This window comes from Delphinus delphis, chromosome 9 (genome assembly GCF_949987515.2).
Source record: "Delphinus delphis chromosome 9, mDelDel1.2, whole genome shotgun sequence".
Lineage (NCBI taxonomy): Eukaryota > Metazoa > Chordata > Mammalia > Artiodactyla > Delphinidae > Delphinus > Delphinus delphis.
Genome location: NC_082691.1, coordinates 27,662,562 through 27,679,603, shown reverse-complemented (window position 1 = coordinate 27,679,603; position 17,042 = coordinate 27,662,562). Strand labels below are relative to the sequence as shown.

The window sequence follows — 17,042 nt, the reverse complement described above, 5'->3', positions numbered from 1 at the left end:
CGCGGCATGTGGGATCTTCCCGGACCAGGGCATGAACCCGTGTCCCCTGCATCGGCAGGCGGACTCTCAACCACTGCGCCACCAGGGAAGCCCTATAAGATATTTTTAATAAGTAAAAAGCGATCAACTTTCTTCTGTTATCCATTCTTAAAATGGAGGACATTTTTATTTTTTTCCCTATTTGGTTTATAATATTTTTAGTACTTAGTAATAAGTGTAGCTTTGGATTCATGTTGGTTTATTTCCACATACATTGACAATTTTGATCAAATATTTAGTTAAGATGTTTTATGAATCTGTGATAGTAGACACTACAGAAAGCAAGTCCAAAGAGATACACAGCAATGCCTGTTGAACATATGCTCTTGTTCAGCAATTAGCATTCACAAGATGATACCAGTACATCATTTAGAACCCCAGTTTGGCTAAATATTAAAACACGTGGCTCCTCAACAAGTGGGCTATGTGAAATAACTACACTGAAGGGGCTTGACACAGTATAATGCTGAATTAGCCTCAGGTCAGATTTTTCTGAAGCTTGGTCAAAATAAACATCATGGAGGTTTGCTTGAAGAATGTTCAGTCTATTGACTCTTCCTGATCATTTTTTTTTGGGGGGGGGTACGCGGGCCTCTCATTTTTTGCAGTACGCGGGCCTCTCACCGTTGGGGCCTCTCCCATTGCGGAGCGCAGGCTCAGTGGCCATGGCTCACGGGCGCAGCCGCTCCGCGGCATGTGGGATCCTCCTGGACCACGGCACAAACCCGTGTCGCCTGCATCGGCAGGTGGACTCTCAACCACTGCACCACCGGGGAAGCCCTTTTTCTCATCCTTTTAAATGGACTCTAGGACTGAAACAGAACATCAGAAAGCCATCTGCCTGGGCACTGTAATCTTGCCTGCTCTACCTCCAGGCAATTGCTTTCATAACAATTATAACTGTTTTTCATAATTTGAACTTTTGTCACTATACCATCAGCCTTTATCGAGGACATTTAAGGACATACGGTTATGTAATGGGTCAGTAACTGCTCTCTGTGAGGATCCATTTCTGGTCTCCTAGCAACATTAGTTGGACTAAATAGTTTCAGACAGTTTATATAGGGAGAAGCTCCAGGTTTAGGAAAGTTCAGGTGGTAACAATAAATTATTGTAATATTCCTCCAACTTTATCAATAGAAAGTACTTTCAGCTTCACACTTGATTTTATACAACATTCTAAGAATATTTCAATTTGATACACGTTCTCTACTCAAGGATATTTTTCAAATTAAAATATAAGTAAATTTATCATTTAAAATAACACCTGTTCTGATAATTAGAATCCCAGAACAGCTTCAGATGAAGCAAGAAGCATGCATAGACCTTACTGAAAGCTTTCTCAGGGATGAAGTGTCCAAAATATTATGTTCTGTTCAAATAGAGAAGAAAATATACAGGGCTAAATGTAGCTACGTGAGCAAGAACTTTGGTAGCAGGCTGGAAAAACAAAATAACAAACAAACAGGTTTAAGGTCACAGGAGGGACCTTACCGCATGGTAGGTAGATGATGCATTTTTGTTGTTCAGGGTTGTTACAATATTGACAGTGTTTCTGGAGTTAGGCTCAAGATCTCCATACCTAAGCCCTTGACTACAATACTGATTTTATTTTTTTTTGTTTTTTAATGCACACCTGTCTCATGATTTCTGCAACACATCTGTACCCCGCATTTGGAATAAATTAAGGAGAATGGACAGTTTTGACATTGCCATAAGAGAATTAAAGTCTGTTTTGTTCAAGATAATAATAGTTAATGAGATATTGATTAAATGAGTAAAACAAATATATTTCTTGGAATCGTAATATTTGAAAAGGACACCACAAAATTAAGTAACCCTCAGAAAGAGAAAGGAAATTTTCATGTTAGAAAATCAGCCTTTGATATGGCCTGAGGTAGTGTTAGTACTGAGATTAATTTCTTCACACAACTAAATGTTTTATATTTGTTATAGTCATAAATATATATCATGATTGTAGATGTTGAGCGATTATTAGAAAAACTTTCTTTTTTCACGTACCTAAATCGTTATAGAACACCAAATGAAACTGAAACGTGCTTAATCTCAAGGTGTCAGTTTTTTAAATTTTATTTTCCTAGTAGCTGCTAAAATAGATTTGTGTTTTAAAGTAGTCCTATTCAGTCTAGGCAGATATCATCTTTAGCTGTTTTTCTGACTAATGAGGTAAGGTTACCTTGACTTTTTATGCAGAAACTAAAAGAACATATTACCCAAAGGCATTTGGAAAAATGATTCTTCTGAAATAAGGATTGATTATATCTTTAGCAGTACTGTTTCCTTCAGTTTGCTCTTTTGCCCAAGACCTCATTCACACTTGCAATGTGAATTACATTTTATTAACTATAGTTGTTTTAAATAATTACATAATATATATGTATGCTAATGTAAATATATATTTTAAAGTTTGGCACCATGTACTAAAATTTAGTGTTTAGTTAGATCTTCAGTATTTATGCTAATGGTATGTTATATATTATTTAGCAAAATGTTAATATATATAGCATTTCTTTTTCCTAATCCTAATTTCTAAGAAATCAAATAGAATGAAATAGAATGTGAAATAAGCATTTAATAAGCTAAATATGAGCTAGAATATTACTGATATGAAATATATTTAATTCTGTAAAACCAGTGAGAATACATAGAGATATCTTTTTTAAGTCCTATTTTTCTGTTGACTGTTATAGAAAGATAGTTTTAAAAACTAGACAAAGTCCTATTTACATTTCATATATAGTTTAGTAGTTTTAGGATTGCCTTAAAAAATTGACAGTATAAAATGAGTATAAAATTACATTATGATTAACAAATAATATTTTCTTATAAAAGTCAGGAGATTCTCTGAGACTGATGTCAATAAAGAATATGTATAACCTGATTTAAGAGCGTGTTTTAAAAATAACAGCAAAAGTAACTTTAGGACAGCTAAAGTTTATAGACAGCTTATAAATTACCAAGTAACTTTCACGTGACTCTTCTCCAGACTAAATCAGGAAATTACATAGCATAGGTATGAATATGATTGTCCTAGTTTTGCAGGAAGAAAATGAAAATATAGAAAGATTAGGTTTTAAAAGTCTCCTAAATAATAAAATTACATTTAAAATTTTATTATTTCATTAAAATTTTTTAACATCTTTATTGGAGTATAATTGCTTTACAGCGTTGTGTTAGTTTCTGCTGTATAACAAAGTGAATCAACTGTATGTATACATATATCCCCATATCCCCTGCCTCTTGCATCTCCCTCCCACCCTCCCTATCCCATCCCTCTAGGTGGTCACAAAGCACTGAGCTGATCTTCCTGTGCTATGCAGCTGCTTCCCACTACCTATTTTACATTTGGTAGTGTATATGTGTCAATGCCACTCTCTCACTTGTCCCAGCTTACCCTTCCCCCTCCCTGTGTCCTCAAGTCCATTCTCTGTGTCTGCGTCTTTATTCCTGTCCTGACCCTATAGGAAGACCTCTCTTTGACATAAATCACAGCAAGACCCTTTTTGACCCACGCCCTAGAGAAATGGAAATAAAAACAAAAATAAATAAATTGGACCTAGTGAAACTTAAAAGCTTTTGCACAGTAAAGGAAACCATAAACAAGAAGAAAAGACAACCCTCAGAATGGGAGAAAATATTTGCAAATGAAGGAACTGGCAAAGGATTAATCTCCAAAATATACAAAATTTTTTATTTAGTATAGATTGTATCAGTATATCAGTAGTATTAAAACACAACCAAAATGTTGTGTGCCTTAATTTATGGGAAGCTATATATTGGTTAGTATTACTTTTATAATATGGATCTCAATGCTAAATAGCCAGTCCACTTTAATAATTATATAATATACATTTAAAGCTAAATATCAAGTTTTTCTTTCCTTCTAAAAAAATCAATGAAGCTTTAATACCTGAAGTTTGAAATATTTTTTTAGCTTGGTCTTCAATGCAAAGGGGTACCTATAATATGGGTATAAGACATATAATATGGTATAAAACAATTTATGGAAATGCAGGAAAGCAAAACTCCCATTTATTGAGAATTTGCTGTGTTTTAGTCACTCTCCTTTTCCATGCACATTTCCCTTTGGTCATAATAAATTCCCTGTCAAACTTGCCCCTCAGCCTAGCATGCTCTCCTTTGGCTAACACTAGTTCTTCACAGTTGATCCCAGTTGTCACTTCTTCTGAAAAGCCTTTCCTGACTCTCATTGTCTTCTATTCTACATTAGTTGCATCTTTATCATGCTTTCAGAGCACTTTCTACTGACTTTTATCATACGGATAGTAAGTTTGTGGTTTGTTTTTTTTTTTCTGCTAGACCTTGGGCTCATCCTATTAAGTAACTGTGTGTTTAATCTCTGTCTTGACAGAGCCCAGTAGTATCTGGTGAAAATATGTGGAATGAGAAATTAATTGAATGAATTATACAGTATGATAGCTCATTAACTTCTCCAGGAATAAAGGTTATCACAGTAGTTTCAGTGAATGCATTAATATACAAAACATATAGAATATTCTTATATTTACATCTTAACCAATTTTTCCATTTTAAAATCTGGGAGAGAAGAAAGGAAGAAGTATTGAGTTTCATTCTATGGTAACTAGTTCACATAAAGTCTAATTATTTAATGCTCTATAAGGAAAAAATGATACCCACAAATACATTTCTACATCAAAATCTAATGTTGTTTAAAGAAATATTCTAACTTAGAACGTGAATTTACTTCTAGAGTTTTTACATTTGTGTTTTTAAATTCTTAAACTTATCACATAAACATGAAACAATGTAATATACATCATAACTCACTGTTTTCAGGTAGAAGTACATATTTAATCACTGGTAAAACAATTGTTCACAGTCAGTTATGCTGACCACTTGAGAAAAATCAAAACAATTATTGCAAAGATGAGAGGAACAAAACAAACAATTAAGAAATCTATATATATTTGTATATATATATGTTTATATATAAACAGGGTACTTGGTTCAATGATAAAAAAAGACATGTCTGCCAACCTTTTTGAGATCTATGTTATTTAACCTCAGTGCAATACTTGGCAGTGTTGCCTATCACTTCTTTGAAGTCCTTACCTTTCTTTGCTTGAGTTTACTAAACACTGCTGGTTTTCCTTCCACTTTCTTGTATGATCCTGTTTTAGTATGCTTTGCTGTTTTTTCTTCTTGTCTAAATGGAGCTCTTCTCCAAGAATCTGCCCTCTGTTTTCTTCTTTTCCACTTCATCCCTGGGAAATCCCACCTCTAACTCTGGTTTAAGTATCCTTTATATTTTTTAAGATCGAAATCTACAGCTATGGCCTCATCTCTGACATCTGCCGCTTCTAGCTTTAGATATTGAGAAGGATATTACTTCTTTCTGTGCTTCGATTTTTTCATCTGTGTAACGAACATATTTAAAGAAACTCTTTCCTAGGTTTGTTACAAGGATTAAAAGAGTTAGGCATACTGACTGGCTCCCAAAACTTGTGTTCCTTCCATTTTTAAATCATTAGGGTACTTGTAAATTAGAATAGTTTTTCTTTACTGTGTCAGTTCCCTCATTCAGTTTCTTCTGTTGCCACCCTAGTCATCTGTGCAAGCTTGTAATCTCTGCCTTGCACTGTCGTTCCTTCAGGGAAAACTTGTCCTCTTCAAATAAATGCATATAGCCTAGGGAGGAAGTTACATGCTAAATGGAAATCAGTTATCTGTTAAAAATGAGAATTCTGTCTTATAGTTCTTTTTTTAGCCAAGAGCACTATGCATACTTAAAGACTCAGAAAGCAGTGTTGTTCTTGTTTTTTTTCAGGGTAGATTTACCAGATTCTTTCCAAGATGACATACTCAATCATGCCACTTTCTGACTCAGACATGTTCATTTGATTCAGCTGAACATTTTAGGCAGTGAGGCTCACCGCTAACTTCCCCTTAGAGCAGTTCTGCCTCTGGTATGTTCGAAGGGCTTTAGAACACCACATGTTCCTGACAACACCACTCTGACATTGATCCTGACAGCAATATGAATAGGTGTGAAAACTAAACATCCCATGTGTTTCTGGTGAGACCTTTTCCCTTTTTTCTTTGTCTGCCCCTCCCTTCGCCCTGGCTCATCCCTGTTGTCACATTCTCATTGTCTGGGAAACACTGAGCAAATTTGATGAGATGGAGAATGAGAGTCTAGATAGCAAGAATTGACTGGGGTGTTGTAGGCTCCTCGAGATGGCTAAGGTATACAGACTGGGCTCAGTCCTCACATTATTTCAGTGGTCTTTCTAGTCGATGCTGGTTGTGAGGCTGAGACCTGGAATCTGGTAGGATCCATCAGTAAATTCGCTTGTTCTTTAGCAGTAAAAAAAAAAAAAAAAAAAAAGAAAAACATCAATTGAATTTATACCCTTTATTTAATACCTGGTTATTAAAAAGCTGGTATTTACTTTCTGTTATTATGTATCCATTAAACTATAGTATAATTCTACAATTAGTAGCATATGCAATGCACAAATGAACAGGATAATGGTAGTGTTTTTGATACCTAATATTTAATAATATCTTTGCCAATTTGACTTTTCATACTGTCTAGTCTGCCAATCTCAATCCCTCATCACCACATCCCATCCTTACTGGCTCTAAGACCAGAGACAAACAACACATGTGGAAGTTAAACCTACTTGAAATATCTCTTCTTTCATAGATTCCACGAGTAACTAATGAGTCTTCAGGCTTAGGCGGGCTACATCTGCCTATTTGCTGGCAGCAATATAATACTAAACAAAAGATTGAACTATGAATGTCTTGAATATATAATACACATTATTGGCATAGTGTTTGAGTACCAGATAGTGAAGCAAATGAATAATATTTTATACTAATTTTTTACTAATTTTTTACTATTTTTTACTAATTTTAGCCTAGGCTATATAATAGATAATTGTCTTCCATATATGAATTATGAATTATATATTGTTTTCATTATCCACGTAGCTATCTACTTTTTTGTAATATTCCAGCTAAGAAGGATGTACATTGTGTGTGTGTGTGTCCTGTCCTTTAAGCTTTGGTCAATTTTTTCTGTTTTCTGAATCTGTCTGGCCTGTCATATAGCCCACAGTAAATTCTACTGCATTTAGGTTTGCTTGACTTGACCAATTTGGTTGCTACCTTCCTAATCCTGATTTTATCATTTTTACCTTAATTACATCATTTGACTGAATGAGGAGGTATATATATGAATTTATATTATAGTATACTATAGTATGTATTATTTACACGTAATTTATGAATATATATTTATTGTGTTTTTGTTGGTTCTTATATAATCACTTTGGTTCTAAGAGCAAAGATCAAACATTTAATACTCAGAATAAAATGCATATTATAGGAAATGTGATAAATACCCTATGAATGAATTTAATAACACTACTTCAGAGTCTCACTGAGATTTCTCAATATTGGTTAGTTATTAAGTGTAAAGTAAAAACTGTTTAAAAATTGAGTATTCAGAATCTTTTTACTTGGGGTATAGTTGCTTTACAATGTTGTGTTAGTTTCTGCTGTACAACGAAGTGAATCAGCTATATGTATACATGTACTCCTCCCTCTTGGACCTCCCTCCCCCCCCCATCCCACCCATCTAGGTCACCACAGAGCACCAAGTTGAGCTCTTTGTGCTATATAGCAGGTTCTCAGTAGCTATCTGTTTTACACATGGTAGTGTATATATGTCAATCCCACACTCCCCATTCATCCCACACGTTTTTTCTCTACATGTGCGTTTCTATTCTTGCCCTGCAGTTAAACTCTATCCATATTTTTTAATATTTGAATAATCATACTGTCTCTTTTAAAAATTAGCCTCTTAATAATTGAGTAATCTGAGATAACTCAGATTGTAAGGTCTTCACCAAGTTTTTAATTAAAAACTTGGTGAAGACCTTACAGTGAAGGGAGTGTACACTGGTAGCTCCTAACCTGAGTTTGACACAGATGTGTTTTGTTGGGTCTCTAATATTTTAAAAAATGTAGTTAAATGAGTTCAGGTAAGTCATGCACTCTCTAGTTTGTAGCAATGCCTACATCTAGCTATGGTCTTATACATAATGTTTATCATCATCAGAACTTGCTAATGGCACCATAGCTTGGATTTGAGGAAATACTTTGATTTTGAAAGAGATAGATAAATAGATAGATAGATAACGACACTTTAATTTTAACTCTAAAATCGTAGGGAATCAAAATAAAAAAGAAATGTACTGACCATCTTTCAAAATTGTCAATAGCAAACAGTATATTATTAGGGATCCAAACACATAGGGTAAAAATATACCCCAAAATGTCATAATTATAGACACAAAAGTTAGGATAGTAATTAACTCAAAGGAGAAGATAAAGGAGTGAGTCTGAAAGACGCTTTAAATATAATGATAATGTTCTATTTCTTTAATTGGATCAGTGGCTCGCAGGTGTTCACTATAAAGTTTTTCTTTCTTTTTTTTTTTTTTTTTTTTGCGGTACGCGGTCCTCTCCCTGTTGTAGCCTCTCCCATTGCGGAGCACAGGCTCTGGACGTGCAGGCCCAGCGGCCATGGCTCACGGGCACAGCTGCTCCGCAGCATGTGGGATCTTCCCGGACCGGGGCATGAACCCGTGTCCCCTACATCGGCAGGTGGACTCTCAACCACTGCGCCACCACGGAAGCCCTGAAGTTATTCTTTATGCTCCACACTTACTTCATAGATGATTTTTGTACCAAGATAGTGTTCACTGAAAAGAATAAAAAGAAGAAAAAAGGATAGCACAAAACTATTTATATATAGTTTTTAAATGTCCAGAAGCAAACAGTATATTAAAAGTATATGTATAATGTTAAAACCACAACAAAAAACAAAGGTCTAATAATACAGCAGTTAATATAGCAGGTTCTGGTGGTGAGTATAGACTAGGATGGTATTGCAGAGGGCACCTGATTGTCTCTAATGGTATTGACAGTGTTCTGTTTCTTAAGTGGATAGTGGGTACATGGGTGTTCAACCCTTTAAAATTTTTTCATTGTATGTGTATGTCACAAATTATTTTTGATGACTGTTTTTAATATTTTACCATAACAGTTTCAAAAACTAAAACGTTTCAAATGACTCATTTATACATGTCACACTGACAGACTCAAAAGACAGTCACTATTTCTGTTGAATTCCAGTGAAGTGTACTTTCTTTGCCATGCAACTTAAAATCAGAAATAGTCTATCAGAATTACTTTGAACATACACCAACATTAATGATAAAAAGTCATCATATCTTGAATAACGACAGACTCAGTGTGACTGTATCACGTCGACTTTAATTAGAAAAGCAAAACTATTAGCAAGTATAGAATGTATATAGCAGGGATTTATTTTAGGAATTTGTCCTTACACATTGGTGGGAGCAGGGAAGGTGCTGAAAGGCCTCTGGAGCTTGCAGTCCAAAGGGCTGGTAGAGGGAAGGACGATGAATTTAGAGTAGTTGAGAGCAAGGACAAGCTGGAAGCCATGGGGACAGACCAGAACACATGTCTGTTTTCACTGCCTCCAGCCTAAAAGCTGATGAAGATGCTGAAGGAGAATTCAGAGGAAAGTAGAGCAGCTGCATGCCTGCCTGCTGCCCCAAGCCAAACAATAAGCAACAGTGTGGATGAACTTCAACAGCACCTGGGGATTGTACCCAAACTTTCTGAGCATCCAAAGAGTAAGGTGGCTGCTGCTTCACTTCTGGCCTCCACATCTCACACAGAAGGTCTCTGGGGCTAAACTATAATGGGAAACGTTTAGGGAAGGGAATCCTAGGAAGCATAGTTCAGCTTAGACAAGTTTACACCTTGCCGAATCAACACATTGATTCTTCCCGGTACAAAGAACCTCCAGTACTGCACCATGTTCTACTGCATTGTAGGAGGGCTTAACACCCAGCCAGTCTCCCCAGTCACCTTGCATTCATTCTCTATCATCCAGTTGTGCAAGCCCCTTTCCGATATATTTCAGGCTCCCTAGTCTGGGAGATTATTCTGTCTTTGAATATTATATTCACAATGATGCTTAAATTTAAAATTGGGATTGGTTTTTATTTATCCTGTAAAATGTTCGGTAAATTTTATTCAGCTGTAATGTGCTTTAAATAATCTGTCTTCCAAATGCATATAACTTTGTAATTTTAACATCTGTGATGAAGTGTATTAAAATCTTCAGAATAAATCTTATTTTAAAATTCAGTCACACATTGCCTGAAGTGCTGACTAGTGACTAAGACTAAAAAGGTATTTTTTCTTTGATGTAATTATTCACGCATGCAAAATATATACCTCATGTAATAGGAGATAATAAAATACAAGTCTATAAAAGCAGAGGGATGAGAACTGATTATATAAAAACTTGAAGTTGATATTCATATAACATAAACAATACATTTTTAAACTGTTGCTTATTTTTTATGTTAAACTTATATAAATATCAGCCCAAAGTGTAGTACACTAGAACAATTAATCACAAATAGAAATGTGAATCCACAGATATCTTACCTTTGAGACTTCAATTTTTGCTTAGAGCCAAGTTAGCTAAGGTCAACATAATAAGTACATATGATTACCCTTAAGTTTAGTGCATCATTGGTTACCAGTGAGAAATCATCTGTGTCCTTGGAGTTGTCCTTTATACACACTGGTAGGCGATCAGTTATCATAGTGCTTCTGACTGAACCCAAATCAGGTAGATTACTTAGTCAAAACAGTTTTAGTGAGCTGTTCTCTGTTCCTGCTGCCCTCTATCCAGATAGAAAGAGAGAGAGGAAGGAAGGGAGAGAGGGTGGGCGGAAAGAAGGTAGAAAGGAAGGAAGGAAAGAAGACATTATAGGGAAATTAACCCTATTTAGTTCTCATCCATGCAAATAAATATACATATTTACATAAATATAAGTATTCATTTTCAGGTATCTATATTTCCAAAAGAAAACTAAGCCCCTGATTTTCCTCAACAAATTCTGTCAAAATTGTGTTAATGTAATTATTCAGAAGTATTTTAATGAATGCTTGTGTGTATTTATATATTATTTATGTAATGGTATTTAAAACATCAAACAGTTTACTTTTTTTTTTTGGTAAATTTTATTTATTTATTTATTTATTTTTGGCTGCGTTGGGTCTTCATTGCCGCACGTAGGCTTTCTCTAGTTGCGGCGAGTGGGAGCTACTCTTTGTTGCGGTGCGAGGGCCTCTCATTGCGGTGGCTTCTCTTGTTGAGGAGCGCGGGCTCCAGGCGCGCGGGCTTCAGTAGTTGTGGAACAACGGGTTCAGTAGTTGTGGCTCACGGGGTCTAGAGCGCAGACTCAGTAGTTGTGGCGCACGGCTTAGTTGCTCCACGGCATGTGGGATCTTCCCGGACCAGGGCTCTAACCCGTGTCCCCTGCATTGGAAGGCGGATTCTTAACCGCTGCGTCACCAGGGAAGCCCCAGAGTTTACTTTCTTAGTTTAGGAAAATACTTATTAGTTGTGATGAGAAAGTGACTAGAAAAATGATCCTGGTTTTCTTCAAAGAAAAATGGACGTAGAAAAATGTCAATCAGCAGTATGCAGTAATATTAACCCTGTTGTAATATACATGATGGCATGTATATTTAGTTGGCATCTTGCTATTTATGGAAATGTTTATGTAGTTTTACATTATGCAGAAACACATGTTATATAGAAACTTACATCAAATGAGTGAAACAGACTTCATGTGATAGATAAGGGTTTGGAGATCTTACAGAAATAAACATAAAAGAAGAGATGAATAGGGACATGACCAATGATCAATTTAGACCTAAGAATGATAACCCCAGTGCAGGTTCCTAAAAGTACGAATATTCTGTTAGGTTTCCTTATTGATATGTTACCCTTCACATTCACTAACTCCACTGGAAATTGATGTTTAAATTGCCTACTTGGTTTTTTCTTAGTTTTCATATCAATGTTAATGTTCTAATATACTCTAATAGAATTCTTACATCTACATATGAAGTAAATAAGGAAGCGCCTCAGTCAGTCAATTACATATATTGGGTATGAGTTATTCTTGTTTCAATGATTATAAAAGGAACAAAAATAATCCCATTCAGTTTTAGGAGGGACACAGTAATAGAAGTATCACAAACACATTACTGCATTCACTTGTAAAATGTAGTCTCATAAATGATCACAGATTTTTAATATCCTGATTGTGTAGTCTGAACAATTGTGTAATCTGAAAAAAAAAAAAGTGTATCAACTGTGAACTCAATCCTTTTCCCTTTTACAAATGACCAAAGGAAATAAATTTAGGAATTTAACAAGCAAAAAATCTGATTTTCAGAATGTCAAGTTGAAGAGTGTGTGGGCCTTAGAGAAATAGAACAACCCTAATGCCGAGACTATAGGGGGCATAGATACAAGTGGCAAGTTGCAAATAACATTGCTTCCCAGTTTTTGAATGTGTCAGTAAGTAAAACAGTGACGTCTAAGCAGATTATTAGTGTAATTATTTCTTAGCTAAAAAAAATAACATTCTGAATGATAAGCAAATAAACAGACAAAAATGTGTGTAAAATATTTATTGTTGACTCAAAAGCTTCATGGTAGGCAGGAAACTCAATGGTGTTATAGTACCAATCCCCTTGATTGCTTGGTTTTCCTTCACAGAATTTTAAGTAGGGGCCACCCAGTCTCTACTTAAATACTTCTATTGATGGAAAGTATATGAGCTTCCAAATCAGTCCAGTTGGTCTTTTAATGAAAATTCATGTTAAGATACTATTAAGATTTCTTAGACACAAATATGAATGCTCGTGTAGATTTTGGGACCATCACTTCTCTACCATTTATAGTCTAATGGCAGATCTTAAACCTGCTGCAGGTCTTATTATCATGCTGCAAAAAAGATTTTTAGAAAAATAAATAGACGGGCCTGAAGTTCTGAGATTTTCCTTAATGATATTGTTGCTATAGTTACAGCTGAAATGTTATATAAAGAAAATTACTTATTGATCGAAAAATGCTGAGTAGCACAGCAGCATCCGTTTTGGGGGGTTTTTACTGCCTTCATTTCCTACTCTGCTCTTAAGATTAATGGATTTTTGGAGTGTTGTTTTGAAGCCCTGGTGATTTGATGTTAAAATAAATACATTATTAACGTGTACTAGCTGGCAACTGGATATATTCTAGTACGTTATGATCAACATGGAGTTATTTTTTATACACTTTATCAGAATTGTTCCTACTTGGAGATGAATTTTGATATCCTGGATATTAACATTAAAGTACTAAAAAATGTGATTGGTCTCATAGTATAGACTCTTCTGAATTTATTTAAAACATTTAATAACAATATAGATGAAATGTAAACTTTTAATATGTTTATACCATTAGGAGATACTTACAGTATACTGAGAATAAAATATATTTTAAAAACACAGAAAAACAAATGGAAATGGCCTGAGAGCATCCATAATAATGACTAGTATGTTTTTTAAAAAGCCTCCATAAGATCTATATTTTCTATTTTTCTATGTAATAAACTCAGTAATATAATAGAAATGCCTTCAGTTTATATATGTAACATACATTATATATACTATATATTCATTTTCTGATTGTCTCACTGTCTTTATAAGGAAGTGCTTCAAAGATAAAACTGTAACTCACTTTATATTTAACCTTAAGGCAAAATATGAATAGTCATGTGTGTCACAACTGTAACTATTATAGAAAGAGTTTTCAGCTAGTAAAAGTCATATATGGCAGTGATATATTATGCATTGAATTTTAATAGAATTTAAGAAATCTTGCTTAATTCTCCAGATTGCTGCTGAACTAGGAACATTATGACTATTTAATAATGTTGTGTCTAATAGTATCGCAGCTATTGAGGAACTAAGAGTGGAGATACATTTCTTTGGACCCAGAAATATAATACTTCTTAAGTTAGGCTCCTGAACAGTGATACAAAAATCTTTGGGATTATTTTTGATGAAAAAGGCAAAAAAAATTGTGAACCACAGGTTTTTACATCATCTTATGTGGTTATAGAGTATTTCCCAAATTGTCTTTTGTGAAGAAAATTTTTCTAGTAATTGTGTCTATAATTAATGATGATGTGATAATGGTGATGGCCTATATTGTCCTGAATGAACTTTCTTGAAAATTCATTTTTACTTTCTCCACTTTGTCAAAATTTGATCAATTTTACTTTTCTCCTTCCTACTTTTGATTTTACCGTAGCCTCTGCCTTTTCTTGTCTTTTCTCTTAATAAACAAAATTTAATTTTATATGTTTAAAGAAATACAAAATTTTGATGCTACTATAGTGTTTTTTCCCTTTCAGTCCTTTTTGATTTTATAATTTCCTCTACTTGCTGAATTTGTTGGTGGTCTAATTTTGGTTCTAGGGCTGCAGAAAGAAGAGACACACATATGAGACCACCAATTCAGTATTTCTAATTGGTGAAAAAATACTCTTGTGTGCTTTATAATTTATCAAATTCCTTATGTTCTAAATGGATTCATCAGATAACCCTTTTAAATCCATTCCATCTTCCTTAATTTTTTCCCTGCATATTATACTTATTTTTAACCCATGTCTTCTTTCTTCTGCTCGAGTATGAGTTTCTGATCAAATAAGCCTTGCACGTATAATTTCTCAAGAGTATATGTAATCCATAGTTATAAATAGACTAGAGATATACAGAATAGATGCATAAGTGAATGCTGTTATAATTATTTGACATGATAGTAACATCAGTTTCCAAATTAATTTTGGTGACAAAGTGTAAAGTCAAAAAAAATTAAGCTTGGCCTTATAATCTTCTTCAAAACACAAATCAGTCATGTAACCAAGTGACCACGTGTAGCAACATCATGTTAAAAATAATTACAGGATAGTACTGACTGAAGAGGATAGGTTTAGGGAATTCCCTGGCGGTCCAGTGGTTAGGGCTCCTCGCTTTCACTGACAGGGCCCTGGGTTCCATCTCTCATTGGGGAACTAAGATCCCACAAGCTGCAGGGCGCGGCCAAAAAAAAGAAGATACTACGTTTAACTGAATCAGGATGCAAATTTAAGCAAAACACGAATTTGAACTAGCCAATGAGGCTCTCAACGTAAGGTCCTTTTTCTCTTAGACAGACGCTATTGCCTTCTGTTTGCTTTTAGTGGTGAGTGGGTTATCACTGCTTGTAGGTTTACCAAACATTATTTTAAATCAGGAAAAAGGAGCATTTTATGTGACATAGTAGATTAAACAGAGTATACTCTTTATCCTCTTACCTAAATTTTCAAATGTATGAAAATAATGAGTATACTACCTTGAAATAATCACTACATTTATTTTCTCAACACATTTTCCTTTTAACAAGAGCTGTGTACCATTGTGGCATCATATGCTATAAGTAGCAAGACGTGACACCTTTTAAGTATAATTTGTCCCTAAAACTCAGATAAAGTAATCACATTTTTATAATTGACAAGAATTTCCAGTGGGATGAAACCTTTATTTCTGGTATATTAAAAACTTCCTAACTTATTTACATTCAGACCTGCCCTGACAGGAATGCATAGCACACATCTGCATTTGGTTTTTAGAGTCCATGTGACAAAACAGCACAATGACACAGCTATTTGTGTCTGTTTTTGTTTTTTAAAATGTCAGTCTCTGAATGAAAATATCCTAAGATGTGGCCCCACCACGTAATGTTTTTTAAAACCACAGGACAGGTTAAGATTGATTTTCTGTAGGTATTATGGAAGTACCTCCTCTAGTGACTATTCAGCACAAGGGCTGGAGCTTTTAGAATTTGACATAGGGATCAAATCAGTTTCTTTCCCAAGACTCTGTATAAAGTTATTGTATAGAGAAGCCACAGTTCACTTTTTTGCTGCTTAGACATGAAATGAAGAACAGAATTGGTATTGGATGATCATAACACAAAAAGCAAATGAACCCGTAATACATACTAATGTTTTATAGACAACATTTTACTGAAATTAAATAACTGACTTGGGTCTTTACTCTTTTAGATCACCAAGTAAGAATTATAACAGCTTACAGATTGCAAAACAGTCATTAGTATTAAGCAACATTTTTTATGTCTTTAAAGAAATGGAAAGCTGAAGTAAGAAATGAATCTCAGATGTCCAATAATATTCTAGAACAATAAATGATTTTTGTCTCTAAATAATTAAAGTTGTGGTACTGGAAAGAATGATCCAATATGAAAAGCAGTTTGAAATTGAACTTCTCAGAAGACAATACAACATACGAACACAATATTATTTGCATGACTCTCCAACCATGCGCTTTAGAGAATAGGTACTCATTAAATGGTAACAATTAGAAGCTACATGTATAGTCTTTATTTCTTACATTTTAATAGGTATGATGTAAGAAAAAGCACAACATACAACAATAAGGGGGGAATTCTGCAATATTATTGGTCTAACAATCTCTCTCCCATGTGATTATTTATATGTATTATGAGAGGGTTGTTCTCAGTCTTTAGTTTGCAAAAAAATTAACCAACAGGTTATTAAAAAGGCAGATCCTCCTTCTCCTATCCCAGGATTCTGATAAACTTGTTTTGGTGTAGTTCCTAGAATTTGCATGTCTAGGGACAACCACAGGTGATTTGGTGCAAGTGGCCCATAGATTACACTTAGAGGTATAAGGAAGTGTTTTAATTAGCAATTGAGAAAACTCTGGGGAAAAAGAATATCAGACAATTTTAACCTGTGAATGCTTCTTGACACAATTGCATGAGAAATGTGACTTATTAAGAATGACATTATTTTTTAATCTTAAATTAGATGGAGAATTATGCACAAGTGATTCTTGAAAACTCTACGTGAGCCTTGTAAAAGTTCTGCTCTGGTGGATAGAACTACATTTGATCCAAGTCAAGAGACAGGAGATTATAGGCTAAGTCCTAAAAAAAACTTACGATTAATTGG

The 17,042-nt window shown here is 34.5% G+C and overlaps 1 protein-coding gene across 1 annotated transcript in view; it reads left to right on the top strand.

The window, feature by feature from the left end:
• PCLO (piccolo presynaptic cytomatrix protein) overlaps positions 1–17,042 on the top strand; it is a 363,526-nt gene that overhangs the window by 171,732 nt on the left and 174,752 nt on the right. The gene's annotated exons all lie outside the window — the stretch shown is intronic.